Source organism: Alosa pseudoharengus, unplaced genomic scaffold (assembly GCF_046254945.1).
Source record: "Alosa pseudoharengus isolate Yale_2024_CS ecotype anadromous, Long Island Sound unplaced genomic scaffold, YU_APseudo_1.1 YU_APseudo_1.1_scf_292, whole genome shotgun sequence".
Classification (NCBI taxonomy): Eukaryota; Metazoa; Chordata; class Actinopteri; order Clupeiformes; family Clupeidae; genus Alosa; species Alosa pseudoharengus.
Genome location: NW_027468716.1, coordinates 17,296 through 24,637, shown reverse-complemented (window position 1 = coordinate 24,637; position 7,342 = coordinate 17,296). Strand labels below are relative to the sequence as shown.

The 7,342-nt window shown below is 45.3% G+C and overlaps 1 non-coding gene and 1 pseudogene across 1 annotated transcript; one reads left to right on the top strand and one right to left on the bottom strand.

Moving 5' to 3' along the window:
* Window positions 1–2,622: 2,622 nt before the first annotated feature.
* LOC143099484 (NADH-ubiquinone oxidoreductase chain 6-like) lies at window positions 2,623–3,143 on the bottom strand (annotated as a pseudogene).
* A 2,420-nt stretch (window positions 3,144–5,563) lies between these two features.
* LOC143099485 (18S ribosomal RNA) lies at window positions 5,564–6,516 on the top strand. Its single transcript, XR_012981632.1, has one exon. It is a non-coding gene; the product is annotated as an 18S ribosomal RNA (ribosomal RNA).
* The last annotated feature ends 826 nt before the right edge of the window (window positions 6,517–7,342 follow it).

Sequence of the window (7,342 nt, the reverse complement as noted above, 5' to 3'; positions counted from 1 at the left end):
TGGGGAATCATCATAACAGGATCTATCTGTTTACGCCAAACAGACCTAAAATCACTAATCGCTTACTCCTCAGTAAGCCACATAGGCCTAGTAGCTGGGGGTATTCTTATTCAAACCCCCTGAGGCCTAACCGGAGCAATTATTTTAATAATTGCCCACGGACTAGTCTCATCGGCATTATTCTGTCTGGCAAACACAAGCTATGAACGAACACACAGCCGAACCATGGTCCTAGCACGAGGCATGCAAATACTATTCCCCCTAACAGCCACATGATGATTTATTGCTAACTTAGCCAATCTTGCACTCCCCCCACTCCCTAATCTTATGGGAGAAGTAATAATCATTACAACCATGTTTAACTGATCTCCTTGAACCCTCGTCCTAACAGGGCTCGGCACCCTGATCACAGCCGGCTACTCCCTCTACATGTTCCTAATGACTCAGCGAGGCCCAGTACCAGCACATATTACAGGATTAACCCCTTATCACACACGAGAGCACCTTTTAATTGCCCTTCACTTAATCCCAGTTATCTTACTTATCCTTAAACCAGAGTTCATGTGAGGATGATTCTACTGCAGGTATAGTTTAACGAAAATGTTGGATTGTGATTCCAAAGACAGGAGTTCAAACCTCCTTATCCGCCGAGAGAGGCCTGTAGCAATAGAGACTGCTAATCTCTACCCCCGCAGTTAGAGTCTGCGGCTCACTCGGCCTTTGAAGGATAACAGTCATCCGTTGGTCTTAGGAACCAAAAACTCTTGGTGCAAATCCAAGCAGAGGCTATGCAAACCACACTGATTTTATCATCATCACTTACACTAATCTTTGCCCTCCTAGCCTACCCTATTCTTTACAACGATTGACCCTACACCAAAACCCCCCGGTTGAGCCGTGTCCCACGTAAAAACCGCAGTTAGTGCCGCATTCGTGGTCAGTCTTTTACCCTTATTCATCTTTCTAGATCAGGGAGTAGAGACAATCGTTACCACCTGACACTGAATAAACACATCCACTTTCAACATTAGCATTAGCCTAAAGTTCGATGCCTATTCAATTATCTTTACGCCCATCGCCCCTTTACGTGACCTGATCCATCCTTGAATTTGCCTCCTGATACATACACGCGGACCCCTACATGAACCGATTCTTTAAATACCTCCTCATGTTCTTAATTGCTATAATTATCTTAGTTACAGCCAACAACATATTCCAACTATTTATTGGTTGAGAAGGAGTAGGAATTATGTCCTTCCTACTAATCGGCTGATGATACGGCCGAGCCGATGCCAACACTGCAGCCTTGCAAGCCGTAATTTATAACCGAGTAGGAGACATCGGACTAATTATAAGCATGGCCTGGTTTGCCATGAATCTTAATTCATGAGAAATACAACAAATCTTTGCACTCTCCCACAACATAGACATAACCCTCCCCCTTCTAGGCCTAATCATTGCCGCAACAGGCAAGTCGGCCCAATTCGGACTTCACCCTTGACTGCCTTCCGCAATGGAAGGTCCTACGCCAGTCTCCGCCCTACTGCACTCAAGCACAATGGTCGTAGCAGGAATCTTCCTCCTTATTCGACTGCACCCTCTTACCCAATCTAACCCCACAGCATTAACCATTTGCTTATGTCTAGGTGCACTAACAACACTATTCACTGCCACATGTGCTCTCACCCAGAATGACATTAAAAAAATCGTAGCCTTCTCTACTTCAAGTCAGCTGGGACTTATGATGGTAACAATTGGGCTTAATCAGCCCCAATTAGCCTTCTTCCACATTTGCACCCATGCCTTCTTCAAAGCAATACTCTTCCTCTGCTCCGGATCAGTAATCCACAGCCTTAACGACGAACAAGACATCCGGAAAATAGGAGGCCTGCACAACCTAGCACCTTTTACATCTACCTGTCTGACAATTGGAAGCCTAGCTCTAACAGGAACCCCCTTCCTGGCCGGCTTCTTCTCAAAAGATGCCATCATCGAAGCCCTAAACACCTCTTACCTAAACGCCTGAGCCCTTGTCCTCACTCTAATTGCAACCTCTTTCACGGCTGTCTATAGCTTCCGAGTTGTATTCTTTGTTACCATGGGAACCCCCCGATTCATGCCTCTCTCTCCAATCAACGAAAATGACCCTGCGGTTATCAACCCAATTAAACGACTGGCCTGAGGCAGCATTGTAGCAGGACTAATTCTTATTTCAAACACCCTCCCTACAAAAACACCCATTATAACCATACCCCCTATACTAAAACTAGCTGCTCTTATCGTCACAATCATTGGACTTCTAACAGCCATAGAACTAGCCGCCCTTACTGCCAAACAATTTAAACCTACCCCAATCATTAAACTACACAACTTCTCAAATATACTTGGCTACTTCCCCGCAACAGTACACCGCCTGGCCCCTAAACTAAACCTGGTTTTAGGCCAAACAATGGCCAACCAACTAGTAGACCAATCCTGATTTGAAGCCGCAGGCCCCAAAGGGCTAGCTTCAGCCCAGGCAAAAATATCCGCCGCCACTAGCGACGCCCAACGAGGGATCATCAAGACATATCTAATAATCTTCATAATCACCACAGGACTGGCCACCCTTTTAGCCTCTACCTAAACAGCCCGTAAAGCCCCCCGACTTAAACCACGAGTCAACTCTAACACTACAAATAGGGTTAGCAATAAAACTCAAGCGCATAACACTATCATAACACCCCCTGAAGCATAAAGCATAGAAACCCCACCAACATCTCCCCGAACCATCAACAATTCTTTACAGCTACTCAACACCCCCGCACTAAAATCATATCATGACGAGCCAAAATAAAGTAGCCCTGCAACGACTACCACAAAGTAGAACATTGCATGCTCAAAGACAGACGCATCCCCCAGCTTTCAGGGTGCGGGTCAGCTGCCAAGGCAGCCGAATACCCAAAAACTACTAACATCCCCCCTAAATAAATTAAGAAAAGAGCCAAGGCCAGAAACGGAGACCCAAACATTGCTAAAACAGCACAACCCGCTCCAGAAGACATCACTAACCCTAATGCCGCGAAATACGGGGCAGGATTGGATGCAACACCTACCATCCCTAAAACAAACCCAAATAATCAAAGACACACAAAGTATACCATAATTTCTACCCGGATTCTAACCGAGACCAATGACTCGAAAAACCACCGTTGTTATTCAACTATAGAAACCCTAATGGCAAGCCTACGAAAAACCCACCCACTCCTAAAAATCGCTAACGACGCACTAGTCGACCTCCCAGCCCTTCTAACATTTCAGTCTGATGAAACTTCGGCTCACTTTTAGGGCTGTGTTTAGCAGCACAAATTTTAACAGGATTATTCCTGGCTATACACTACACTTCTGACATCGCAACTGCATTCTCTTCTGTTGCCCACATTTGCCGTGACGTAAACTACGGCTGACTGATCCGAAGCATGCACGCAAACGGAGCATCATTCTTCTTTATCTGCATTTACGCCCACATTGGCCGAGGACTTTACTACGGCTCATACCTTTACAAAGAGACATGAAACATTGGAGTAGTCCTTCTCCTTCTTGTTATGATGACTGCCTTTGTAGGCTACGTTCTCCCCTGAGGACAAATGTCTTTCTGAGGGGCCACTGTAATTACCAACTTATTATCTGCCGTCCCATATGTGGGGGGGCGCACTAGTAGAGTGAATCTGAGGGGGCTTCTCCGTAGATAACGCCACTCTAACCCGATTCTTCGCATTCCACTTCCTATTCCCTTTCGTAATTGCAGGGGCCACAATCCTCCACCTTTTATTCCTACACGAAACAGGATCAAATAACCCTGCCGGCCTTAACTCGGACGCCGATAAAATTTCATTCCACCCATACTTCTCCTACAAAGACCTTCTAGGCTTCGCAGTTATACTACTAGCACTAACCTCATTAGCCCTCTTTTCACCCAACTTACTAGGAGACCCAGATAATTTTACACCCGCCAACCCCATGGTCACCCCACCCCATATTAAACCAGAGTGATACTTCCTATTTGCCTACGCCATCCTGCGTTCAATCCCCAACAAATTAGGCGGAGTACTAGCCCTTCTATTCTCCATTTTAGTACTAATGGTTGTTCCCATTCTACACACCTCAAAGCAACGAGGTCTAACATTCCGACCTATTACACAATTCCTATTCTGAACTTTAGTAGCAGACGTCATCATCTTGACATGAATCGGAGGAATACCAGTAGAACACCCATACGTCATTATCGGGCAAGTAGCCTCAGTCATCTACTTCTCTGTATTCTTAGTTCTCGCCCCGCTAGCCGGATGAATAGAGAACAAAGCCCTAGAATGAAACTGCCCAGTAGCTTAGTTCAAAGCGCCGTTTTGTAATCCGGAGACCGGAGGTTAAAGTCCTCCCTGAGGCCCAGAAAAGAAAGATTTTAACTTCCACCTCTAACTCCCAAAGCTAGTATTCTAAGTTAAACTATTCTCTGGCGACACGCCGCCCGCCGCCCGCCGCCAAATATATGTACTTTGGTATACAAATGTTGTATACTCATAGTATGTACAATATCCATGCACAGATGGTATAGTACATACTATGTATAATTATACATATATATATGGTGTAGGTACATACTATGTATAATCCCCATTCATATTATGTCAGGTAAATGACTGCTTTACATTACATAACTGAATCTAAGAACAACACAATAATAACCAAATAACAATAAATAAGGACAAAGCAAGTAATAATTGAACTAAGGTATACATAAGCATTAAATTAAGATTCAGAATATAAATAAGAAAACCTGATAAATAGATTAATCCCTATTACTCCATCAAACCATTTTCCTTGCGTTACCCATCAAAAATAGATATATACTTATTTAATGTAGTGAGAACCGACCAACACGACTAAATCGTGCATACTCTTAATGATAAGATCACGGACAAAAATTGTGGGGGTTTCACAGAATGAACTATTCCTGGCATTTGGTTCCTATTTCAGGGCCATAAATTTATAATCCCCCTAAGAATTGAACTTTCCAGGCATAAGTTAATGGTGGCATACTAACGACTCGTTACCCACCATGCCGGGCGTTCACTATACATGCATCTGGTTCCTTTTTTTTCCTTCACTTTCACTTGGCATTTGGCGACTCCTTCCTAATGTTAACGTTTAAAGGGTGTACATTTCCTTGAATGAGAAATAACTGTCCAATACTCCATCAACATTCATCGAAGAACCACATAAGTGATATCAGGTGCATAATAGATCAGTTCTCAACCCACACTACCCTATTATACTGCCCCCCTTCTTTGGAAAACTAGGAGGTTTTTTCGCGCGACAAACCCCCCTACCCCCTACGCCCGAAAAAGTCTAATATTCATGTCAAACCCCGAAACCATGAAAGACTCGACTGGCGTCTTCAACGAGTTCTGTTACGTGTTGGTATATATAGTGTTGCAAAAAGATGTTACTGTGTGGCTAGTGTAGCTTAAGCAAAGCATAACACTGAAGATGTTAAGATGGGCCGTAGAAAGCCCCACGGGCACAAAGGTTTGGTCCTGACTTTATTATCAGCTTTAACCCAATTTACACATGCAAGCCTCCGCACCCCTGTGAGGATGCCCTCAATCCCCCGTCCGGGGACGAGGAGCCGGTATCAGGCACACTTTTTAGCCCAAGACGCCTTGCTTAGCCACACCCCCAAGGGAATTCAGCAGTGATAGACATTAAGCCATAAGTGAAAACTTGACTTAGTCAGGGTTAAGAGGGCCGGTAAAACTCGTGCCAGCCACCGCGGTTATACGAGAGGCCCTAGTTGATTCACTCGGCGTAAAGAGTGGTTATGGAGAATAAAATACTAAAGCCGAAGACCCCTTAGGCCGTCATACGCACCTAGGGGCTCGAATTATAGACACGAAAGTAGCTTTACCCCTTCCCACCAGAACCCACGACAGCTGGGACACAAACTGGGATTAGATACCCCACTATGCCCCGCCGTAAACTTAGATATTCCAGTACAACAAATATCCGCCAGGGGACTACGAGCGCCAGCTTAAAACCCAAAGGACTTGGCGGTGCTTCAGACCCCCCTAGAGGAGCCTGTTCTAGAACCGATAACCCCCGTTCAACCTCACTACTCCTTGCTTTTCCCGCCTATATACCACCGTCGCCAGCTTACCCTGTGAAGGTACTACAGTAAGCAGAATGAGTAATACTCAAAACGTCAGGTCGAGGTGTAGCGTACGAAGTAGGAAGAAATGGGCTACACTATCTGATCCAGATTATTCACGGAAGGTTGTCTGAAACGACAATCCGAAGGTGGATTTAGCAGTAAAGGGGGAATAGAGTGCCCCCTTGAAGCCGGCTCTGAAGCGCGCACACACCGCCCGTCACTCTCCCCAACAACCGCCTACACCAAGGTAAATAACACAACATCCGTCACAAGGGGAGGCAAGTCGTAACATGGTAAGTGTACCGGAAGGTGCACTTGGAATAATCAGGGTGTGGCTGAGACAGTTAAGCGACTCCCTTACACCGAGAAGACATCCATGCAAGTTGGATCACCCTGAACTAAACAGCTAGCTCAGACTATAAAAACCAAATTAATGATATAGATAGTCCTACAAAAAGCTAAAAGCACAGACTAAACCATTCGACCACCCCAGTACGGGCGACAGAAAAGGAAATAAAGACGCTATAGACAAAGTACCGCAAGGGAAAGCTGAAAGAGAAATGAAATAACGCACTAAAGTAGATAAAAGCAGAGACTACATCTCGTACCTTTTGCATCATGATCTAGCCAGTAACCTCAAGCAAAGAGACCTCTAGTTTGAACCCCCGAAACCGGACGAGCTACTCCGGGGCAGCCTATTATAGGGCCAACCCGTCTCTGTGGCAAAAGAGTGGGAAGACCCCCGAGTAGAGGTGAAAGACCTACCGAGTCAGGTTATAGCTGGTTGCCCAAGAAATGAATAGAAGTTCAGCCCCGCTGCGCCCTCGCCCACAACAGTTTTACTTAAACAAGGCACAAAGGACACCCGCGGGAGTTAGTCAAGGGAGGTACAGCTCCCTTAACAAAGGACACAACCTTAAACAGGAGGCTAAGGAATATATTAAACTAAGGCCCTAGGTTTCAGTGGGCCTAAAAGCAGCCATCTGAACAGAAAGCGTTAAAGCTCAGACCAACCCAAGCCTATTATAACATTAAAATCTCCAAAGCCCCTAGTATTACTGGGCCATCCTATGCCCCCATAGGAGGGACCATGCTAGAACGAGTAATAAGAAGAAAGACCTTCTCCCAGCACATGTGTAAGTCGAATCGGAC